This window comes from Salmo salar, chromosome ssa25 (assembly GCF_905237065.1).
Source record: "Salmo salar chromosome ssa25, Ssal_v3.1, whole genome shotgun sequence".
Classification (NCBI taxonomy): domain Eukaryota; kingdom Metazoa; phylum Chordata; class Actinopteri; order Salmoniformes; family Salmonidae; genus Salmo; species Salmo salar.
In genome coordinates this window covers 22476569-22498467 of record NC_059466.1, presented here as the reverse complement: position 1 = coordinate 22498467, position 21899 = coordinate 22476569, and the positions used below count along the sequence as shown (strand labels likewise).

Sequence of the window (21899 nt, the reverse complement as noted above, 5' to 3'; positions counted from 1 at the left end):
ACATCGTAACTCACTTACAACATGTTGCTGAAATGAGAGAGCAGAGTGCAGCTGAAAAACACATACACCTGTGTTGAAATAGAGTAATTACAAGTCCTACCTTTGTCCATCTGCTACCTACCCATCAAACTATCAATCTCTTTATCATTCCACCATCCGTCATCCATCCATCCCCCAACACACACACTACATACGCTCACACACACACACATATGCGTATTGATGCCACACACACAACCACACTCACACATAGACACACTTTCACATACGCTGCTGTTACTGTTTATTATATATCCTGATTACCTAGTCACTATTACCCCTACCCACATGTACATACTGTATTACCTCAGTTACCTCAACTACCTCCTACCCCTGCACATTGACTCAGTGCTCCTTGTATATAGCCTCGTTATTGTTATTATTGTGTTAGTATTTCCTTTTTTATTTAGCACATATTTGTCTTACTTTTTAACTCTGCGTTGTGGTGAATGGGCTCGTAAGTAAGCATTTCACTGTTCAGTCTACACCTGTTGTATTCGGCTCATGTGACACATACAATTTGATTTGATTTACTACATGAACAGACCCCTAGAACATCCCAACAAGATATCACGGTTTGACATAGTTTGACTTCAGTATTCAACATTTGTTGAATTTCGACGGTTAGGGTTTAGGCATTCATTCTGAATGGTTACGGTAAGGGTTAAGGTTTGGGATAGGGTTAAAACAAAATAAAAAAATCAACGAGTGCCAAGCACTGGGATTGAACACACGACCCTCAGGCAGGACTTCGCATTGAGCTGAGCAGATAGACAAGGCTATCGGGACAACATGTCAGTCATCATGCAGTCTTCAAGGCCATGCTAGACACACACACACACACACACACACACACACACACACACACACACACACACACACACACACACACACACACACACACACACACACACGCACACACACGCACACCCACGCACACACACACACACACGCACACACACATGCTAGACAGACAGGGACAGACTAGATACATGCATGGGCTGATGCTTGGCTGGTGTGTTAACTAAACACACACAGGGGAGCACTGATGTCTGTCTGAACAAACTCAGATGTCTTGTCTGTTCTTAGACCAACATGCCCACCAAAAATTCAGGCCAAGGGTTTGAAAATAAAATAAATCAATTTGTTTTGGCACACATATAACCTATAGAATTCTGTATCATGCAGCCCTGGGTCTGTTTGGCGCATACAGATCCTTCTCAGTGGACCATCCAATAAGCTCTTCACAGACCACAGACCACAACTGGAAGATCCACACAGGTCTGTCCAGGAGGCAATTTCTGCTGCAATGTGTTTGACAAGTTTGCAAACTTGTCAAATACCGGCCAGCATGTCCCCCTCGTCTAGCCCAACCCACCTCCACATGTCCTCTCTCTGTTCCCCTTAAATTAAACCTCTATCTCTGTAAACACCCTCCACTTGGGAAGCTTTCAATGGGGCCCTTGTCCAAGCCAAGGCATTGCACTCGCTTGTGAGCAGGGGAGGCCTGGCAGCAGACATATTTACTTTGTGACTTAAAACATTTAGCCCAGCCTGACTTACACTGTTGGGAGGGAGTGTTGTGCTTCCCTCCCAGGGTCAGGGAGGTGTGTCTGTCTGTCGGTATGTCTGTCGGTCTGTCTGTCTGTCGCTCGCCACCCCAGTCTCCCCAGTCTGCCCCAGGCCACGGGGGAGGAGGGGAGAGAAGCCAGGTGTGAAGGTCATCCAAAGACGGAGGCCTTTCTCCTCTGACCATGATGCTTAACCAAACACATACACACACACCAGCCCAACAGGTGCTCCTTTCTCCAGGGATAAAGGAGAAGGAGCAGTGGAGGGGAGGATGAGGGAGAGAAATATAGAGGAAACCTTTCCCAAAGTAAAGACCCTCAAAGGGATTTAAATGTTCCTGGAATCCCAGCCAGGTTGGCCACAGTCAGAACATGAAAGGAAAGCAGGTCCCACTAACACCGCTTTGAGGTTTCCCCTCACATTAACATGGAGCTGAGGTCAGGCTAATCCATATGTTAAAAGGATTAGCTACAGGAGATGTATAGGGGATCCTGGTTAATGGTTTCTCCCATAAAATATTATGGCTGTATCCCAAATGGCACCCCATTACCTATATAGTTCACTACTTTTGACACGGGACCATAGGAAATAGGGTGGCATTTGGGAAAGGCTATGATTATGCAAAGGCACGTACTGTACGAACACTGAAATTATTCCAACACCTCGGAGCTAAATATCCCAGGTAGATATTGACAGTACTGTACAGTGTTCCTGGAATCATATGAGGAAACAGTGACTGGAAACAGGGGTTGGTCCTTATCTGTGTCATGCAGGCGTCTTGCCTGCAGTCTTTTATCAGAGTCGTTTGCCTCATTAATGGGTTGCACGCTAACCATGGCACCGTGCCGTACTGCACCACATCTCAGAGTTGACTGGCCCTCGTGTCATCTGAAAACGCTAACACCTTGATGTCTCAGGATGGAAAAATTAAAAGAGGGGAGAGGATGGGGCTGGGTGGGTATCATAATCAACGACATGGCTAGGAGTAAGTAATGGGAAAGGTTTGTCCAAGACACCACCCAGCTGAATATTTCTTTCCAGTATTGTACAAATTCAGTGTGGCTCGAAATTGGCCATAAAACAAGTGGGTTGTTGTGACGATCGTCAAAAGGAGTAGACCAAGGTGCATCGTGGTACGTGTTCATATTTATATTTACTGTAACTCAGAACACTCAAACAAAATAACAAACAAAGAAAAAAAACGACCGTCACGTTCTGCAGGCTTACTGAGCTGTACAAAAACAAGATCCCACACTGAAGGAGGGACAAAGGGCTGCCTAAGTATGATTCTCAATCAGAGACAATGATAGACAGCTGCCTCTGATTGGAAACCATACTAGGCCAATCAAAGAAGACAAAAAACATAGAAATATGACACATAGAATGGCATAGAATGACCACCCCACATCACACCCTGACCTAACCCAAAAAAGAGAAAATAAACGTCAATCTAAGGTCAGGGCGTGACAGTTGTCGCTATGAGAAAGATCATTTATCAAGTTGGTTATAAACAAAGTATAAACAAAGTGTTTGGTTACTAAACTGTAAGTCCCACTGTAGGAGGTAGTGGAGGCTATAGAAACAGAATGACTAGGATGGCATTGTATTTCTAGCGGGCTGGTTCTGACTGGACACACACACATACACACACACCCTGGACATTAATCACTGTCAACCCTCTCCTCTGTCTAAATGTGTCTGGGAGGAACATCAGTGCCCCCGTGCAAAACTACTGATCGCCATAGAAACAAGCGCCAACCTCACGCAAAACAAGCCAGTGACAAAGAGAAAAGTGGTTTGGTTTAGCTCACAAAGTATTTCTGCCTTTAAAGGTGCAATATGCAGATATTGCTCTGCCATTTCCTGGTTACTAAAATTCTAATAGTTCGCCTAATTTCAGTTTGTGTGACAAAACAAGCAATGTATAGTGTAGAAAATCATTGTACCATCTAAAACACTGTGAAATATCCTTTCAATGACCAAATGTATTGTATTTTAATCTGTTTAAAGCTGATGTACAAAACTGAAAGTAAACTAAACTTAATGGGAAGCATAGAAATAGCGCACATAGAACAGATCTACTGCTTCCTATACTTGCTTACAATGAGAATGACAGATCTATAACTCACATTTCTATGTGAATTTGGTCAGGTCACCCAAAAAGTTACATATTGCAGCTTTAATTGAATAAAAGCCGCAAGGACAAATATTAATATGCATGACACTTTATGCTGCCTTTCATAGTGTTTACGTCTTGAGAAAACATTACTGAGCCTCTTGTGTGCTGTTCTTTAGCCTGGATGGTTTGAGGCTGAGGACTTAAGATACCTCTCAACCATACAAACCATGAAACACATTAGGCCCACATTTTAAGAACGCAAAAAATCAAGGCTAGCATCGAAACAGCTTTCAGAATGCCTTGTGGTGCTGAGTCAGTGCTGTTGTATTGGAAGTGATCTTGTCTGGTTTGACAATAGCTCTGTCTGTGTTTTTCCGGCTGTCGAAATGTCACCCATTGTGTCTGACCACTAAACTGTCACTGTACCCACATTGCATCCACTCACCATAACCAGAGTGCTGCTTGGTATCCAGCTACTCAGAGCCCTGGTAAGAGACCCTTTTTGGGAGTGTGGAGGATAACTTGGGGTTTTGGCATCAGACTAATGGATTCCTCTCAACTGCCAAACAAAAGGTTATTTAGAGACAAGAGAATGATTCCCTGGCTGCTGAGTGCAGTTGTTTCTACAGTTGGTTCTACTGTATCAGGCCCAAATGCCACCATTTTCCCTTTATAGTGCACTATTTTTGACCTGGGCCCATAGTGCTCTTGTCACAGGATCCAACGAAAGTGGCGCCCCTCCTCGGTCGGGCGGCGCTCGGCGGTCGTCGTCGCCGGCCTATTAGCTGCCACCGATCGTTGTTTCTGTGTCTTTTAGTTTTGTCTGTCTGTTCCGCACCTGTTTTGTGTATGTCATTAGTGGGGGATTTTTTAAAGGTGTGTTTTCAGTTGGGATTTTGTGCGGGATTGTTTATTGTCCACGTTGTGTTACCGACAATTATTATCGAAGGATTTACCGGGCTGCGCTCCTTGCCTTTTTGTGCCTTGGAATTATATTTTGTGTTTTATGGGAAAGTGTTTCTCCCAGGCGAACTTTGTATAGCGCCCTTTGCTTTTTGGCGTTTGTGTGTGTCAGTTTTATTAAAAGACACTCACCTCCAGCACCTCTGTCTCCTGCATTTGATTCCGCCTATCCGCCAGTCCAAATCAGACGTGACAGAATCCCGCACCAAAACTTATGGAGTCAGCAGGAGCAGAAGCCCAGGTCTCCCAACATGCCGGCCTCCTCCACCGCCTAGGCTCGGCCATGGATCAGGTGTTGGCCCGGTTGGAGAGATGGGAGAGAGGTGCCTCCCCAGCCGGACCAGCTCCAGGTCCCTCACCCTGCGCTCCTACCCACATCCACTGAAGCGGGTGCCAGCGGGATCCTGATTTCACCTCCCAGGGAGTTCGATGGGACGGCCGCTGGGTGCAAGGGGTTCCTCCTCCAACTGGAACTGTACCTGGCGACCGTCCGCCCCCCTCCCTCCGACGAAGAGAGGGTGAGCGTCCTTGTCTCGTGTCTCACGGGTCGAGCCCTGGAATGGGCCAATGCGGTCTGGGATGGTCCAGACTCGGCCCGGGGTGACTACCCTGAGTTCACCCGCCGCTCCCGGGCGGTTTTCGATCATCCCCCGGAGGGCAGGGCGGCGGGTGAGCTACTATTCCATTTGAGACAGGAGACGAGGACCGCTCAGGATTTTGCGTTGGAATTCCGGACTCTCGCCGCTGGATCGGGGTGGAACGAGCGGGCCCTGATAGACCACTATAGGTGCAGCCTTCGCGAGGACGTCCGCCGGGAGCTGGCATGTAGGGACAACACCTCCACTCTGGACCAACTGGTGGATTTGTCCATTAGATTGGAGAACCTGCTGGCTGCCCGGGGACGTTCCAGTCGGGGCCTGTTCGTTCCGCCTCCCTGTCCTCCCGCTCCACAGCCCATGGAGATAGGGGGGGCTGCATTGAGGAGGACCGGAGGGGGGGGTCTCTCCTGCACCCGATGTGGACGCAGAGGACACACTGTGAACCGGTGCTGGAGAGGTCCCTCCGGGAGTTCGGAGGGCAGGCAGAGCACTGCTTTGACCCCCCAGGTGAGTCCGCACCAGCCACACCCAGAGCCCCCTGTCGACCACTTGTACACCTCCGTTTGTTTTCCTAATTTTTCCCCTCACTTCCAGTATAAGGCGCTAGTCGATTCAGGTGCAGCTGGGAGTTTTATGGACCATGGGTTAGCTAAGAGGTTAGGGATTCCCCGGGTTCAGCTGGACCACCCCTTCCCCGTGCACGCCCTAGATAGTCGACCGCTAGGGTCAGGCCAAGTAGGGGAGGTCACCGTGCCACTGGTTATGCAGACGTGGGGGGGTCATGTGGAGCGTATCAGCCTGTTCATCATTGACTCCCCAGCGTTTCCAGTGGTACTGGGAATCCCCTGGCTAGCCACACACAACCCCAAGATTTCGTGGGGGCAGAGGGCTCTAACGGGGTGGTCGAGGGAGTGCTCAGGTAGGTGCATAGGAGTTTCCATCGGTGCGACTACGGTGGAGAGTCCAGACCAAGTCTCCACCGTGCACATTCCCTCAGAGTATGCCGATTTGGCTATCGCTTTCAGTAAGACGAAGGCGACTCTATTACCACCCCATCGACGAGGGGATTGTGCGATAAACCTCCAGGCTGACGCGGTTCTTCCTAGGAGTCACGTGTATCCTCTGTCTCAGGAGGAGACAGCGGCTATGGATACATACGTCGCTGAGTCCTTGAGACAGGGATACATTCGGCCCTCTAAATCCCCCGTCTCCTCGAGCTTCTTTTTCGTGAAGAAGAAGGAGGGAGGTCTGCGCCCGTGCATTGACTATAGAGGTCTAAATGCTATCACAGTGGGTTTCAGTTACCCGCTACCTCTCATTGCTACGGCAGTGGAGTCATTTCACGGGGCGCGCTTCTTCACGAAATTGGATCTCAGGAGTGTGTATAACTTGGTGCGTATCCGAGATGGAGACGAGTGGAAAACCGCATTTAGTACCACATCGGGCCATTATGAGTACCTCGTCATGCCGTATGGGTTAAAGAATGCTCCCGCTGTCTTCCAATCCTTTGTGGACGAGGTCCTTAGGGACATGCTCGGGCAGGGTGTGGTGGTGTACATCGATGACATCCTGATCTGCTCCGCCACACGCGCCGAGCATGTGTCCCTGGTGCGTAAAGTGCTTGGGCGGCTGCTGGAGCATAACCTATACGTCAAGGCTGAGAAATGTGAGTTCTTCAAAAGAGCCGTCTCATTTCTAGGATATCGCATTTCCACCTCGGGGGTGGAGGTGGAGTGTGACCGCGTGATGGCTGTGCGTAATTGGCCAACCCCAGCCACTGTGAAGGAGGTGCAGCGGTTCTTGGGGTTCGCTAATTATTATCGGAGGTTTATCCGGGGTTTTGGCCAGGTGGCAGCTCCCATTACCTCACTGATAAAGGGGGGGCCGGTGCGGCTACGATGGTCAGCAGAGGCGGACAGAGCCTTCCATCGTCTGAAGGTTCTGTTTACCAATGCACCTGTCCTGGCGCATCCGGACCCCTCTTTGCCATTCATAGTGGAGGTGGACGCATCCGAGGCTGGGGTAGGAGCTGTGCTATCGCAGCGCTCGGGCGTTCCTCCGAAGCTCCGCCCATGTGCGTTCTTTTCTAAGAAGCTGAGCCCGGCGGAGCGCAACTATGATGTGGGGGACCGGGAGCTGTTAGCCGTGGTCAGGGTTTTGACGGTGTGGAGACATTGGCTTGAGGGGGCACGTCACCCTTTTCTCATCTGAACCGACCACCGTAACCTGGAGTATATTCGGGCAGCGAGGAGGCTTAATCCCCGTCAGGCAAGGTGGGCCATGTTTTTTACGAGGTTTAACATCACTCTCTCGTACATTCCAGGTTCCCGGAACCGGAAGGCTGACGCACTGTCGCGTCTCTATGACACCGAGGAGCGGACCATCGATCCTACTCCCATACTTCCCGCCTCCTGTCTGGTGGCACCGGTGGTATGGGAGGTGGATGCGGACATCGAGCGGGCGGGTCGGTCAAAACCCACTCCACCGCAGTGTCCCGTGGGCCTGAAATACGTTCCGCTTGGTGTTCGCGATCGCCTGATCCGATGGTCCCATACTCTACCCTCCTCGGGTCATCCTGGGGTGGAACGGACAGTGCGGGGCCTGAAGGGAAGGTACTGGTGGCCCACCTTGGCTGAGGATGTTTGGCGTTATGTCTCTTCCTGTTCAGTATGCGCTCAGTGTAAGGCTCCTAGGCACCTACCTCGAGGGAAATTACAGCCCCTCCCCGTTCCACAGCGGCCCTGGACTCACCTCTCGGTTGATTTCCTTACGGATCTCCCGCCGTCTCAGGGGAACACGGCGATCCTGGTCGTTGTGGACAGGTTCTCTAATATCTGCCGTCTGCTCCCTTTGCCCGGTCTTCCTACGGCCCTGCAGACCGCGGAGGCCCTGTTCACCCACGTCTTCCGGCACTATAGGGTGCCCGAGGACATCGTATCTGACCGGGGTCCCCAGTTTACGTCCAGGGTATGGAAATCGTTTATGGAGAGGCTGGGGGTCTCGGTCAGCCTGACCTCGGGGTTCCACCCCGAGAGTAATGGGCAGGTAGAGCGCATTAACCAGGATGTGGGCAGGTTCCTGCGGTCGTATTGCCAGGACCGGCCAGGGGAGTGGGCGCAGTTCGTGCCATGGGCCGAGATGGCCCAGAACTCTCAGCGCCACTCCTCCACTAACCTGTCACCCTTCCAGATGGTGCTGGGGTATCAGCCGGTCCTGGTGCCATGGCAACAGAGCCAGACAGAGGCTCCTGCGGTGGAGGCATGGGTCAAGCGCTCTCAGGAGACCTGGAACGCGGTCCAGGAATGTTTGAGGGCGAGCGAACGACACAAGGAGAGCGCTGACCGCCACCGCAGTGACGCCCCTGTGTTTAACCCGGGGGATAGAGTCTGGCTCTCAACCCGGAACCTGCCTCTCCGCCTGCCCTGCCGGAAGCTGGGTCCGCGGTTTGTGGGGCCGTTTAAAGTCCTGAGGAGGATAAACGAGGTGTGTTACAGGTTACAACTTCCTTCGTATTACCGCATTAACCCCTCGTTTCATGTGTCTCTCCTCAGGCCGGTGGTAGCTGGTCCGCTGCAGGACAGTGAGGTGCTGGAGGCCCCCCCGCCCCCCCTGGACATCGGGGGGATCCCGGCGTACACAGTCCGAGCCATCCTGGACTCCCGACGTCGGGTAGGGGGCCTGCAGTACCTCGTGGACTGGGAGGGGTACGGTCCGGAGGAGAGGTGCTGGGTTCCGGCGGCGGACGTTCTGGACCCCTCTATGCTGCTGGACTTCCACCGTCGCCGACCGGATCGGCCGGCGCCTCGCCCTCCGGGCCGTCCCCGAGGCCGGCGTCGGCGCGCGGCTGTCAGGGGAGGGGTACTGTCACAGGATCCAACGAAAGTGGCGCCCCTCCTCGGTCGGGCGGCGCTCGGCGGTCGTCGTCGCCGGCCTATTAGCTGCCACCGATCGTTGTTTCTGTGTCTTTTAGCTTTGTCTGTCTGTTCCGCACCTGTTTTGTGTATGTCATTAGTGGGGGCTTATTTAAGGTGTGTTTTCAGTTGGGATTTTGTGCGGGATTGTTTATTGTCCACGTTGTGTTACCGACAATTATTATCGAAGGATTTACCGGGCTGCGCTCCTTGCCTTTTTGTGCCTTGGAATTATATTTTGTGTTTTATGGGAAAGTGTTTCTCCCAGGCGAACTTTGTATAGCGCCCTGTGCTTTTCGGCGTTTGTGTGTGTCAGTTTTATTAAAAGACACTCACCTCCAGCACCCCTGTCTCCTGCATTTGATTCCGCCTATCCGCCAGTCCAAATCAGACGTGACAGCTCTGGTCAAAAGTTGGGCACTATATAGGGAATAGGGTGCAATTTGGGACACATACTATATCCAGTGGTGTAAAGTACTTAAGTAAAAATACTTGAACGTACTACATTTTTTGGGGTATCTGTACTTTACTATTCTATTTATATTTTTGACTACTTTTACGCCACTACATTCCTAAAGAAAATTATGTACTTTTTACACCATATATTTTCCTTGACACCCAAAAGTACTGGTTATATTTCAAATGCTTAGCAGGAGAGGAAAATGGTCCAATTCACACACTTATTAAGAGAACATCCCTGGTCATCCCTACTGCCGCTGATCTGGCAGACTCACTAATCACAAACGCTTCATTTGTAAATTATGTCTGAGTGTTGGAGCGTGCCCCTGGGTTACATTTACGTTTTCTTACTTAACTTTTTAAAACCAAATACTTTTAGACTTTTACTAAAGTAGTATTTTACTAGGCGACTTTCACTTTTACTTGAGTCATTCTCTATTAACATATCTTGACTTTAACTTGAATATGACCATTCAATACTTTTTCCACCACTGCCTGTATCTGTATCAGGCCAATGTAGTAGGGCTATTCCAGCCTTCTAACCCCAGCTCACAATATTTAGCCTCATAAAATCAAATGTTATTTGTCACATGCTTCGTAAACAACAGATGTAGACTAATGCCTCGATCACACTGACAGCGTCATTGCATTTTGGTACACCAGAAGTGCATTCATTTCCAATGGAACGCTGCATTTCCCTTGCATTTTTATTTATTTATTTAACCTTTATTTAACTAGGCAAGTTAGTTAAGAACAAATTCTTATTTTCAATGACGGCCTAGGAACAGTGGGTTAACTGCCTTGTTCAGGGGCAGAACGACAGATTTGTACCTTGTCAGCTCGTGGATTCGAACTTGCAACCTTTCGGTTACTGTATTGCAGTTGAGATAAACCCACACAGTTGTGAAACTTGGATGGATGGACAATGTCCATAGGGGATGCTGTGTTTGGGTCCCATCCTTCCAGGCTGTTTCACAACTGGTCGTGATTGGGAGTTCAATAGGGCAGCGCACAATTGGCCCAGAGTTGTTAGGGTTTGGCCGTGGTAGGCCGTCATTGTAAACAACAATTTGTTCTTAACTGACTTGCCTAGTTAAATAAAGGTAAAAACATAAGAAAACTGTCAATCAACCCCAGGGTGTTACATTTGTCCATGGTTTCAATAACAAACTCTGATTCTCCCATCACATTTAGTTTTGCAATATTATTAGGCCCACACACTGTGACTCTCTAGTTACCTTCTTAAGCCTAGACGTCCCGCTAGACAACTTCCTGTGAAACTGGAGGGCGCCAATTCAAATAAATAATCATAAAAATGTGGGATATTAAACATTTACGTACATATAAAAGTGTCTTATATCGGTTGAAAACTAAAATTCTTGTTAATCTAACTGCACTGTCCGATTTACAGTAGCTATTACAGCGAAAACATGCCATGCGATTGTTTGAGGATGGTGCCCCACATCAAAATATTTTTCCACCGGCACAGGTTTCATAAATTCACAAATAGCGATTAAATATTCACTTACTTTTTGAAAATGTTCCTCTGATTTGTCATCTGAAGGATCCCAGCTATAACATGTTGTGTCGTTTTGTTAGATAAAATCCTTCTTTATATACCAAAAAGTCAGCTTAGTTGGCGCCATCGACTTGAGTAATCCACTCGTTCAACATGAGAAAGGAATCCGAAATTCTACCCCTAAACTTTGTTTCAACAAGTCAAAATACGTTTCTATATACTCCTCATATACTCTAAAATGTAATCAAAATATAATATTTCTTACTGGAAGAAGTATGTTCAATATGAAACCGATTTTAGCAGGTGCCCTGTCATCATGACGTGGCAAACACAAATTTCCAAGACTGCGTCCTTCTACTAAAACTGTTATTTCTTATTCATTTTTTAAATTTACAAGCCTGATACCTTGAACATAGACTGCTGACACCCTGTGGAAGCCATAGGAATTGCATCCAGGGAGCAAATTTTCCGTATGACCTTATACTTGCCATTGTAAGAGGATGGTCTCTCAAAGAAATGAAAATTACAGTTGGTTTTTCTTTGAATATCCTCCTGCCATATCTATTGTGTTATATTCTCCTACATTATTTTAACATTTCTACAAACTTCAAAGTGTTTTCTTTCCAATGGTACCAATTATATGTATATCCTGGCTTCAGGGCCTGAACAACCGGCAGTTTACTTTGGACACGTCATTCAGGCGGAAATTTAGAAAAAAGGGGCCTAGCCCTAAGACGTTTTAAGACCCTCTATTTCAGGGGTAGGTAACTAGATTCAGCCAGCGGCCAATTATGGGGGGCCAGAACATAATAATTTGTACAATGCAAATGACAGCAATTAAGCCCAATTATTGAAAATAACAATAATTCCATCTCTTGATTACTTTGAGACACAATCACATATGTCTCTGTATTTGTGGGAATACTTTGTGTAAGGAGGCTGGCCAGCTAGAGTCCAAAGGACTGGACAGGAAGATGGTAGACAGTTACAACTAGTTTTAATTTTATTTTCAAGCACAGGTGAATGGCTTTGTACAGTGGCGGGAACCCATTCATAAAAAGGGTCTGAATGCGCCTTCACTCCCTTTACAACTCCCAGGATGAGGCGTACTGTAAGTACACATCTCAATTTCTGAAATTCAACCACGGTTAGCGAACAGGTATTCACATACAGAGAACAGAATTAGGATTCTTAACAATATTAGGTGATCAGTGTAATAATGGCCAAGAGATCGCTAAAATGTGTTGTTTGTTGCTTCTGTGCCAGCTTGCTGTGTGGGCGCTGTGTGTCTGCCCCGAGCATGAAACTCTTTGGGCATACAGCGCTCTGCTGCGCATTACACACACCGGTGCTCAATAAACAATTAAATAGTACCTTTGTATCTGTGATCATTTATACTAGATGGTGACGGGGTGAGAAAAGTCACACTTGTGATCAGATTTCCTACATAAAGAAAATATTTTAAGCTGAATTCCTGGTGACTTTAGTCTTTTTTTTTATACCAAAATCACTCGTGGGCTGACCCCTGCTCTATTTGAACGTGCTGATGAGATATGGAGAAATAGACATGAGAACATGAAGAGAGCCGGGAGGGAAAAAGAGAAGAGGCTGGAGGGAAGTGTCACGATCATTGGAATAAATATCGGACCAAGGTGCAGCGCGATATGGTTTCCACATATTTAATATTAGAAACGCACAAAACAACAAAGGAAGAACAAAACAACAAACCGTGACTAAGAGGTGCTACGTGCACTAACTCAAAACAATATCCCATAAACACAGGTGGAAAAAATGCGTCTTAAATATGATCCCCAATTAGAGACAACGATATCAAGCACACCAACATAGAAATATGAAAACTAGAATACCCACATAGAAATTACCTATATAGTGCACTATTTTCACCAGTGTTACTATAATCAACTGTTTATTACAGTATTCTGGGTCCTGGTCAAAAGTCTGCACTATATAGGGAATACTGTGGATTATCTGATTGTGTTGAAGAGTTTCTGACCAGGGGGAGAGGATGTCACCACTTGCTCTGGCAGCTCTCTAGCCATGCCACACACACAAACACACATGCACAAACACACAAAAAACCACACACACTGTTAAAGCCACTGGCTGTTCTCTAGTCATGCTGAGGACCACAGGACTGTCAGTCTCTAACACTAATGAGACTATTATACAGTATTTCCCACTCGAGACAGCTAATCAAAGACAGTTCATGGGCAAATTTGTTTGGTTCACTTTAAGACCCCTCTGTGTTATTGGACTGGGAAGAGGAAGAGGCCAAAACACAGGCGACTGTAAATTAAAATAAAAAAAATTATAGAAAATGTTAATATTCAACAGTGCTACTATAATATAAAAACTGAAAAGCCAGACGTGATAGTCCTGGGGTCTCCTAGCTAGACTGCAGTGATGTATGCTAGAGGCGTCTTCCTATATGAACCATGCCCTACAGTACGCCTACAGCTATTTCCTCTCCAAGCAAAGCCTTAGGCAAGAATAGAGACTTCTCTCCCCTCAGGTAAGTCTAAAAGGGAAGGGAAAGGTTTTGTATTGTGTGACAGTGCATTTCCACTTCCACAAAAGACCTGTTCCTATGGGACATTAACCCTGGGCAAAAGGCCTCAAGACCAAAGACTCGTAGAGGCTATGGTGAGGGGTGACAGCCTCAGAGGCCTATACACACACACACACACACACACACACACACACACACACACACACACACACACACACACACACACACACACACACACACACACACACACACACACACACACACACACACACACACACACACACACACACACACAGTCAGAGAGCTCCTCCTTGAACACAGGGGTATTAAATCACTGGAGCAGGGATAATGTTCCCACCATCACCACAAAGCCTCTAACACCCATCTCCTAACACAGTCCTCCGGGTCGCCTGTTACTCTCAAAGAGCCCCCTTTCCTAAAGCTTTGGGGGGGGGTTCACCATTTCACTATCATGCATCCACGGCATCAATGGGAATAGTGTTCCTCCCCCAACAATGGCCAAATCAACTGTGGGAGCGTTTTCTGCCTCTCCCCCTTTCTTTCTGCTCCTCATTGAGGCCTTGTAGGGCTGAACAGGCACATGCCTTCACGTGGCTTCATGTACAACTACAGCTAGCGTTCCTTTGGCAGCAAGGGGGTGCGACAATGGTCAGAAATGTAAAAACAAAAACTGAGCGAATTCATAGTCTCTTGTCCAACAACAAAAGCATATCAACAATCCATAATTTATGTGGCCAGTTGAGGTTAGGATGAGATACATACACTATAGTGCCCCTTCAAGACCATAACAAACATACATGTGTGCAAGTAACAATGATTATAACAGGGTAATTTCAGGGCAGAAAAATCCCTTCATAAACTGTTGACCGGACTGTCAATCAACTGAATTTCAGCACTTAAAGAGATATTTATTTTTACTTCCAGACTTGAAATGACCATTGTCTTCTCTTTCTTCTCCATTCTGTCTGTTTACGACAATAAGGAGGGGAGGATGAGGAAAACAATAACAACAAGGACAACATCGATAAGACTCTGCAGACAAATTGAGCCTGTTCGCTCGCATCAAGCATTAATTAGGGGTTGCACACAGTACGCGGCCCGGAGGCGGAGCGGCCATATCGGATTTCAAAGGCTGGTGAAGCTGGCTAGAGCAGTGAACCGCAGAGACCAGGTTACACACAGAGGATGTGTCTCAAATGGCACCCTATCCATAGGGTTCTGGCCAAAGTGCACTACAGCGAATAGAGTGACATTTATAGGACGCACACAGACAGACACTGAAGACCATGCCAAATACACAGCATTCAAACACAATGACCACCATGGGTCCTGAGAGATTGAATGGGTCCAGTCAGAGTCCAGAGAGACTTCATATAATAATTCATTCACATCCTATCCATTTATTCTCTGTGTGTGAGCAACCTCTCCACCCAGAGAGAAGCCCCACGTAGGCAATTCCTTTTCTCTCTAGTCTAGATTGTCTGGTGATAAAGCTTTAAAAATGACCTTTCAGCCATTCAACACTCTACCCTCACTTCCTTATTGCCTTAAGGCCTAAGAAAAGTCCCTGTATTTTGTTGGCAATGAGAACATAAACCAATAGTCAAACTATCCCAGAACCAGCCTTTATTTTTCCTGCTTAATGGCAAGTGAAATAATGAATCAAACAAGCAACAGGTCCCAGTTATCACTCTGCTAAATAGGCAGTTTCCATTCTGTTAGCTTTCTCCCTCACATGAGAAATCTAGGGCCCTGCTCAGCTGTCCACAAGGGCACCAGTATTTTTGCTGTCAACCTGCAGCAGGTGAAATACAGTGGGGTCCGAAGTTATTAACACCCTTGATAAAGATGAGCAATAATGACTGTATAAAAGAAATGATTAACATACTGAGCTATGTTATATGCAAAAAAAATGGAAATTATATTTTATACTAATACAATTGCTCAGAGAAATATATTTTGTTTAACAGGTAATATCTTTTTTTCCTCTCAAAAACAGTGGTCAAAATAATTGCCACACCTGTTTTGAATACCTTTCAATACCTCACCTTGTGTGAATAACGGAAATTAGCCTTTTTCTACAATGTAGATCCTTCCCCACATTGGGAAGGATCGGCTTGCACACATCACACCGAATGTGGATCTAGTGTATTTTAGGGACCACCCTCAGTAGACCTGAATCCCGACATTTTTATGCAATTCTACATCGATGCTCACTCAGTTCTCAAATTACGGCCGGCACACTGTTCAAAGGTGCTAAGTACTCTCAGCCAGCAAAAGCTATTGGTGTGTCTGAGCCCCTAGATCATTCCTCCATACAGAATCCTTCCACATTGTCACATACTTGTTGGACCAATACGCAGCGAGATCGTATGTACTTATCTTCCTTATTAAGGAAAAGAAGGGAAAACAAAATAAACACGTACACAAAACACAATGACGAATAACAGTATGGTAAGGCACAAGGCTATACACAGAACAATCTCCCACAAAACACAAACAAAACACATACCTATATATAGGACTCTCAATCAGAGGCAACTAAAAACACCTGCCTCCAATTGAGAGTCCAACACCCAATTACCTAGACATAGAAATACTAAACTAGAGAGAACATAGAAATACAAAAAACATAGGAAATAGTAAATCAAACACCCTTCTAAACAAACCATCACCCCGAACCACATAAAACAAATACCCTCTGCCACGTCCTGACCAAACTACAATAACAAATAACCCCTATTACTGGTCAGGACGTGACACACATCCTTGATATCCTCCCTCTGTACTTATGGACTGCCCTCTTCATTTCAAACCACAGGTTTTCAATGGGTTTCAAGTCCGGAGACTGAGACGGTCATTGCAAAATGTTGATTTTGTGGTCAATTAACCATTTCTTTGTGGATTTTCATGTGTGGTTGGGGTTATTGTCTTGCTGGAATATCCACTTGCGACCAAGTTTCAGCCTCCTGGCAGGAGTACTGGGTACCCAGGTACTGGGTAAAGTTCATGATGCTGTTGACCTTAACAAGTGCCCCATGCCAGGGGAAGAAAAATAGCCCCATAGCATCAAAGATCCACCACAGTATTTGACAGTAGATATGGGGTTCTTTTCTGCTCCTGCATTCTCATTTCGACACCAAACCCACCACTGGTGTGCATGGCAAAAGAGCTCTATTTTCATGTCATCTGACCAAAGCACCAGTTCCAATCCAAGTGCCAATGCCATTTAGCCAACTGCAGGTGTTTACAATTGTTGGGTGACATGAAATTAGAGCTCTTTGGTCACACAGAGATGGATTTGAGGCAGAGCCAAGAGTTTAGGGAGTTGGTGACACTCTAACCTGTCCTCCTTACACCAAACAAGCCCCATGACAGTCCCATCAGGGAGGAAAACTATCATCAGCACCAGTGGACAAACAAACAACTGAAGGATCTCCAGATAGATGGAATGGCAAAGAAGGGCCTTCACAAGTCATTGTGCCTTAAGCTATTATTCCAATGTATTTACTCAGTGGATGGCGATGGAAGGACTTGACTGTGTTTGCCATTTGTGTTGAGAATATTAAACATTTGATAATAAAGGACAGGTGTCTGCAAAGCCACAAAACAAGGTGGGTAGCACACACACACACACACACGCACTGACACACACACACACCTTTAGATCTAGCACCAATACCACCAAACACATCAGAGAGAGGATTTCTCTGAAAAGGCATGTGGGTAGTTACGTAGTTCGTTTCTTTCTGCTCACCACTAACCCAATTACCATATGAATAAAACTGAACCCCACTTTTAAAGGATAGATCACTCTCCCTCTCCTTCTCCCTCTCCTTCTCCTTCTCCTTCTCCCTCTCCCTCTCCCTCTCCCTCTCCCTCTCCCTCTCCCTCTCCCTCTCCCTCCAATGGCCCACAGCCCTGAACAAAGCTCAACAGGAAAAACCAAACTCTCCAGACTGGAAGGAGAAGGAGGCACGACAGAGCCAGACAGCCTTACAGCAGTTCTGTTGGCATCTTTACCAAGTCAAAGTATGGCATTGGCAAGTTGCTTTGAAGGTAGTGGCATACTTCACTCACAATTCCACCATTGTAAAAGCGTGGATTATGTAAACAACTTCTCTGTGCCAAGCGACAGATCAATAGGTGAGGTGCTATATAGCTATATGTTTATTATTGTCAAGAGGCATTCCTGACAGAATAACTCAGGGGCATTCTAACGATGAATATGTCTCTATTGTGGCAGGAGGCCCCTTGAATACCAAGGGTTGGCTATTCAATATGCTTTAAGAGAAATAACACTGGCATAACATTACATTATTGTGTAGACCCTATGAAAAACGTAGTTCAATCAACATATCATTTATTTCTAGGCCCAAAAAGGTGTCTTTTTTAAAATAATATTCTCACATCAACATTAGCTGCCAGCTGCACATAAACTAAAGTGATTGTGTGCATTTGAAATGGAGCTAAACCTCTGCGTGCGCCTTATCTCTCCCCTATAGTACACACCACCAGATCCACTGTATCTTCAGAGTCTTCGTTATCTCCTCTGGCTCTGACACGCACTCTCTCCTCTAGCATCCAGCAGTCAGGACTATATTGAGCATGGGCTGCGTCTGAAATAAGGCTCTGGTCAAAAGTAGTGCACTAACAGGGAATAGGGTGCCATTTTGGACGTATTCATGGTCTCCCATTTTTCCATCCAGGTATTGATATCTAACTGCAGCCGGCAGGTCGGTCAGATCAAGTTCCTCGGTCTGTCTGCATTAAACTTTTATCTCAGTTGTCCCCTCTCAATTGATGCGCCGACTGCCGACGTCAGAAATAATTCATATGGCTTAAATATGCACTATTAAAACTTTGATGAGCACCAAGGACTCATTATTCCAACCATCAGACATATTAATGAATAGAATTAATTTATGCTGATATCAGATGGCTTTTGACTTTGCCATCCCCCCCATATAATAGATATGTGGACGACATGATTACGTAGACCACCACTATAGTCGTCTGTCCACAAGGCGTGGTGTGTGTTTGTCTCAGAGAGACCCTTTGCTCAGTTAACCCACCAACCAAGAACTGTCAAGGGCCCTCATAAGTTCATTAAAGATGAAAACCTGTTTTACATTTGAAAGGACGGACTCAGGAATCTAAGACAGTACTTGAATTAACGTCCGTCCGAGTGGGAGTTTGTATGAATATTAATAGAATGGGCAGCGCATTTGTTCAAGGCATGGTGCTGTAAAGACTTCAGTGAACTGCTGAACAAGGGCTCTGGTCCAAAGTAGTACACTATAAAGGAAATAGTGTGCAGTCTGGGACGCACTCCAGATGAGCACATTTGTTTGCTCAGGGCAAACTGGAGACTGAAAACATTACCCTGGTCTCATTACAGGTGTCTGATGGAAAACAGTGTATACATCCAGGTTTGAATAAGAATTAGATAGAATCAAATCAGAAATAAGCAATGTGTTATTATGTGCAACGCTATGTGACTGTGAGAGAAGCTGTCAGCAGAGCAGTATGCTTCCCGTTAGTTCACTGATACCGTGATTGTTTCCCAATGCTATTGTGTATGGCTGGGAAATCCCTTCGCATTGTTACTGATACATTGTCTATACAACAGCCTATTAATGCCAGATAAAGGGAGGATTGTGTAAATTAGAAACAAATTCTCAACTTTCATGGTGCTTGGCATAGGCTATAATGGAAATATTATAGGGAAGTGAGTATCCAAGAGTTGAATATAAACACGAAAAGTAATAAGGCAGTGACAGCAATAAGCAGCAACTTTGAAAATAGTTTACTACCAAGCGCATTTAAAGTACTGTACCATTCCAGTGGACACTTGACAGACACTGATATGCGTAAACGCGATGCTTATAATGTTTTTTTTTTTTACACAAATTGTGGAAAAACAAACCAAATTTACGCACATCTCCAAACAGTCTATCAAGAGCTTTGATGCATAGTGGTACCCACCGAATTAACCAATTGGTTGCTATGGGTCTACTGAAAAATGGTATCTAATTCCAATTAACCTATTTTTATGACAGACTTCTGAGTATTAACAAACGGACTAAAGATAAACGAACCAACGGCTCACGGGCTGAACTAATACATTTGACATGCAGATAGCTTAGTGAACAACATTCAACAGCGTAGCCGCAATTCATTAGCAGGAACAGATGTGTCTGCAGAGGTTCAATAGACAAACCATTCCGGAAATAAACGATAAACCTCGGATTTCGAGTCAGATAGCCTCACTGTCCTCACTCTACAGCCCAACAAAACAACATTTTCCCGACAGTATTTCGGGGCAATTCAGACTCAACAAATAAGAGGAGATTTCATATTTAGATAAAGTATTCAAAAATATCAAAGTATATGAAAATATGTCAGCAATGCAGGTGTAAATGCTTTCGGCCACATTTGCCTCCACACTCTCGCTCCCTCACCTGCCTGTGGTTCTACAGCTGCGCAGCTTTGCTGAACACTGCCCTCTATCGTGCTCTAAAAATGCAACATTCTCAAATGGATTCAATACCAATTTTAAACGGAGCCTTGAACTTGAAAAGCAATCAATTGGTGTTTCAGCCTAGTCGTCATTCTTTACCTTTTCTCTGTTTGGATGTGTTGTAATACCTGAAGTAATTATATGTTATTCTATGCAATGTGGCCGCAGGGTGAACATGGCTTGCAGAATAGAAGTGTATGAGATGCGTAAAGGGTAGAAAGACTTCACCTACCATAAGAATCAATGCTAAATTCAGAAATGTGACATTTACTGTATTCGTTTATAGTTTTTAATTTCTACAAACTAATAATGAATCAACTTCACATCAAGGAGGAATAAGGGAATAAGGGAAGGCAACTCGCGGTTGTTGGGAATATAATGTTCTCTGTGCGCAACGACCTATATTCGCTCTTTTTTTGTTGCAAAATCCGCAAGCTGTAAAACTGATATTTAACAGGTATCAGTGGGATGCCAGTAATAAATCTGCAATATTATTATACATCCACTATCAACTTGGCACCCATGCCGTTGCGCAAGACTAAAGGAAAAGGACAACCGGTGCAAGGTCTATTCTCCAAGCTGCATGAGTAATTTCAATGTTATTTTATGACACTACTTTTCTAATTTATTTGAAAAACAGACATTTCTAATCACAGGACAAAAGAGATAAAGAAAGAAAGAGAAAAGCGAATGTGGAGAGTCTACTCTCTGGACCTCTGCATCTTTCTAACGCTACCCCACGGGTCCTGATTACGGACAGCACAACACAATTAAGTTTATAACAGTGTAAATGTGGCGGTAGGTTCCTGCAGCCCAAAAATGCCTCTGATCCTCGGCTGGACGTGAGTAGAAAGTAAAGCTCGAGCGGTATAAAAGACCCGCTAACTGCTCTGAATAAACATAAGATATTATGGAACAAACTACGACGCCAACAGTGCCCTCTATTCAAGGTATGATTACATTGACAAGATAGGAGGCACACAGAAATACTGTTATGTGTAAGTAACACGATTTCTTAACTGAAACTTCTAATTCATCGCATGATAAATGGATTGGATGTAAAATGTGGAAACGGTGCTCAATATAGGCTATTCTATCAATTCCTTGACAAAAAAAAGTGTTTTATTCCTTATCTATAACTAGCACCATTTTGGAAAAGGATAATCATTCCAGAATAAAATGTTTATTGGAAAGTTAGGCTATTTGTTTATTTCGTTTTAAAAGTTAAATTTAAATCGAATTACTATTGTGCCATTGCAAATATTACAATATGACAAAGGCCCATGCAAAGGCCTGTCCAATAAATACATGAAAGTGTATTCTTACCTTTGATGTTTTTTCTAACTTGTTCTAAATGTCACGCAAAGCACGAGGGCTCTCCTTGATTCTTCAGGCTACCTCAACAGAAGTCTATCTCCCTCCACTCTCCAATGTCTCGATCAAAACGACCTGCAGCTGGTTACTGCGCTCTCTCTGCGAGTTGGAAGCTACTACAAGGACCATCGCAACTCTAACCGAGAGGGGTGCACAAGAGAGAATTTGCTATATAAAAAAATGACAAGCGCATATACATACTTGGAGTATGGAGTAACGGTTTGTGATGACCTCCCTGTGTTTCATATTAAAGACACTTCACTAACATGA

At 45.5% G+C, this 21899-nt stretch overlaps 1 protein-coding gene across 4 annotated transcripts in view; it reads right to left on the bottom strand.

The window, feature by feature from the left end:
- Window positions 1–21797, bottom strand: part of LOC106586418 (semaphorin-5B) — a 196164-nt gene extending 174367 nt beyond the window's left edge. For 3 of the 4 annotated variants that reach the window (XM_045707610.1, XM_045707612.1, XM_045707611.1), the window contains exon 1: window positions 21582–21733. The gene's annotated coding sequence lies outside the window, so the exon portion shown is untranslated. Of the gene's footprint in view, window positions 1–21581 lie in introns of all 4 variants that reach the window. The other variant, XM_045707609.1, reaches the window with a different exon arrangement.
- Window positions 21798–21899: the final 102 nt, after the last annotated feature.